The sequence below is a fragment of the Pyrgilauda ruficollis genome, unplaced genomic scaffold, assembly GCF_017590135.1.
Source record: "Pyrgilauda ruficollis isolate IOZ18807 unplaced genomic scaffold, ASM1759013v1 scaffold25, whole genome shotgun sequence".
Taxonomy (NCBI): Eukaryota; Metazoa; Chordata; class Aves; order Passeriformes; family Passeridae; genus Pyrgilauda; species Pyrgilauda ruficollis.
In genome coordinates, this window is record NW_024523822.1 from 8,116,230 (window position 1) to 8,119,756 (window position 3,527).

Consider the following 3,527-nt stretch of genomic DNA (forward strand, 5'->3'; position numbering starts at 1 on the left):
AGGACATGAAAGCAGGCATGATGAAAATTCTTGCCTAGAACAGTAACTGCTCTCAGGTTTTTTTTATAAACTTTTGTTCGCTTGTTTATTTTTATGAGGCAGTCTGAAAATAATATCCCTGATTAAGTAAATATTTTAAGCCAGCAGTAAACCACACATTCAGCAGACAACTGGCATATAAAGACATTGAAGCACCTGCTTAGATAGTGCCCTGGGTAATAATGATCTTAAGCATGCACTTAAGTACTTTTTGGATCATACTGAGTAGAGATACAGAGCTATGTTCAGCCTTGGCAGTGTCTAAGGGCTTTCTAAAGCCTTACCTTGGTAAGCTTTCCCTCGATTTCCTTGTATTTCAGCAATTATCAATAACTTAACCTTCAAAACCCCTGATTTTATTAAGAAGCGCAGGGTTTCATCAGTAAGGTTTGTCTGGACATTGTAGAAGTGAATCTGCCCAGGAATAACTCTTCGGTTTTTGTAATATCCATTATTGTCCTTTTCTTTGAATTAGATGCCACAAACAACTGAAAAAAACACACAGAGATTACTGCAGACATGCACATCTGTAAGTGATGATTTGCATATGCTTGCACCACGCTTGTAATGCTCTGAAAATATCTGAAATGCTCTGTAGTATCCTGGTTTATAACATACCCTTCACCACAGTTTACACATTGAGAATGCATGCTGAAAACAGGAAACCCGCATATGGAGGGTAGGTAAAAGAGGATTATAGTATACATGCATTCGACAGAATAGTCCCAGTTTAAGAGTATCATGAGCATCAGGCTTGCATAAACAAATCAGTGTTTAACCCACAGATGTATCTAATGACCAGATGGATTCTGCATGTTTACAACTGGAAAAAACTCTCTGAGCTTTTCTATTGTTTGTTGACTTACACCCTATAATATTAATTTTATTTGTGAAGCCAAGTTATTCACTGGGATATTGCAAGTTCTTAAAAGGAAATGGAGTTACTTAATATATGCCACAGGAGAAGATGTATGGGTCTTTGCTGCCTTGGAGTTTTCATGTCCTAGGTGAGTTACGAGGCATGCAACCAAATGTAAAACTGCATTTCTTAAACCAATTTATCGCTTTTATACAATATTTCTTTTAGATTTCCCCCCTAGCAGTTGGCTCAGAGGTTGCAAACTTCATGATCCTTTCAGCCTGAGGCAGCTGCAGAACTTCATGGGAGCCTGAACCCCCGCTTTAACTCAGCAGTGTAGTCTACAAACCCATGGCCATGCAGCAGGCAGGCAGCCCTGAAGCCCTGCCGACCTTCACCTGCAGGTGTCCTTTGACACGTCTGCCACCACCAGAGTGTAAGCAGAGCCCGTCAGCCTGGGGACCCTCTGCAGCCCCGAGGCTCAGCTTGGGGGGATTGGTGGTGCGCTATGGAGCGATGGGAAGGGAAAGGGGCCCACTCGTGTGCGATGGGCGTCTGTGTCTCCCCCGCACAGCCCTGCTCAGTGTTTCTGCGCTGATGGCAGGAAAGACTTTAGCCAAAAAGTTGCTTAAACCAACTATAGCAAGGTACGGCATGTTGTATTTCTTAATGTCTTGACATCTACTCCCTTCAGACACCACAAAAACCTCTCATTGCTGATGGCGGGGGAAGGAACATTTTAGGCTAGAAAAGTCCTTTTATCGAGGGCTCAGGGCCCGCCGTCGGGGCAAGGCGGCAGCGCCGCAGCTGGCGGCGTCCTCTCCTCGGTCCCCGCGGGGCCGGCGGCCTCCGCACCATCCGCACCGCGCTGCACAGAGGCAATGGCTGCGGCACAGCGCGCAAGTTCCGCGGGATGAGCGGCTCTCGCCGCTGTGCACACGGCAAGGACGGACTCGGCCGAAAGCGGTTTGACGCTTCTCCCGGAGCGCCCGCGGGCCCCGCGGTGTCCGACGTGGAGCCAGGAGCTTCGGGAGCGGGGAGCCGGGGCTCGACGGTGGCTGGAGAACAAAAGCCCCCCGGGGCTCTGTGTTCCCCAAAGAGGGGAAGACGAGGAGGAGGCACCCGTCGGGCTGGCTGCGGTGGGGATGCACGTCGGGGAGGCACCAGGGTGAACTGCCGCGGTGAGGCGGCTGGGCCCGCTGCTGCTGCCCAGGGGCAGCCCCGCGGCCGGGACCGCGGGCAGGGGCCGAGCGCGAAGGGGTGGCCGGGCTTGCGCGTCCGGGGAGACGCGGCTGGGATCCAGCCCGCTGAGGTCGTTGCGTGCTTAATTACTTTGTTGTTTCGTGGAAATTAATCGCGGCGATACTCTACGGGGATCTGAGTCCGAAAAGGGAAAAAGGGGACGCTGAGCGGGAGTTGCAGCGGTGGTGTCCCCCGGAGCCTGCCAAGAGCCGCGTCCCCGGCCGCCTACGCCTGTTTGTCAAATCTTGGCATTTCCTGATTAGTTCATTAAAAACAAAACAGAATATCCCACCCAATAAATCGGAGCGAAGCCGGTGATGATTTAGTCACCAAGAAACACCAGCGGAATCCGATGTCAGATAGACGGGCGGTCACTGTTTTCCTTTAAAAAAAAAAAAAAAAATTTAAAAAAGTAAAGTCCTCGGTGTGATGCCGAGTGGTTCGCCGCATCGGCCTGTCTGTCGGCCGGCGCTAGCCCAGGGCTGGGCTCGTCCGCGGTCGCCCTCGCTGCCCTGAGCGCCCCGGCAGCACTCCCTGGGCCAGAGGCCGTCGGGGGCCCTCGGGTCTCTTCCCAGGCTGGCTGCAGCGGTGCTGCACCGGGGACTGTGCTCTCGGCCCCTTCTCTTGGCGTAGCCCCTGTCAGGAGCCGGAGCCGTCCCGAGTACCCGCTGACCCCTCTCCCTCCGGCGCCGGCTGCGGGCGCACCCCTGACCCACTCTGAAGATTCTGCCCCATTCATTTGCGCGGGGATGAGTTCCCAGCGGCCGCGGCCCCACACCGCCGGTAGCGCTCCGTGCACGCATCACGCACCGCTGCCGCGCACGGTGCCCCGCGGGAGGGCCCGACAAGCGCCGCGGGGCCTCGCTACCGTCTCCCGGGCGCATTTCTGTGCTCAGAAAGGGGCGAATGGTCAAGGTTTTCCCCAAGCTTCACGGCCGCGGAGGAACTGCTTTAATTTCTTCCTCGCAGCAAGAACAAACACTGCCTATCTCCTTGCTTCCCTGGACGGAATCCAGCGCTCCAGATGAATCTTTTTCTTTTTTTTTTTTTTTTTTTTTTTTTTGGGGGGGGTGGATGGGAAGGGAGAGCGGGGGGAGTCTGAGATAACCGCGGCGATGTCTGCACCGGCGGGACGCGCGGATGGGAGAAAGAGATGCGAGGTGAGCGCTCGCGCGGATAGCGGTGCTGCGTCCGCGCTCCTCGGGGCCCTGCGGCCCCGTCTCTCGGGCGGTGCGGGGAGAGCCCCGCTCTGGGTCCGTCGGGACCCGATCCCGATGCGCTGGGGCCGCCGGGACACCCACGGCGGGCCGGGGCCGGTGTCGGGGCGGCGGAGCGCGCAGGGCGCCGCGCCGACCTCCAGGCGGCGCTGCAGCACCGCGGGCCGCCG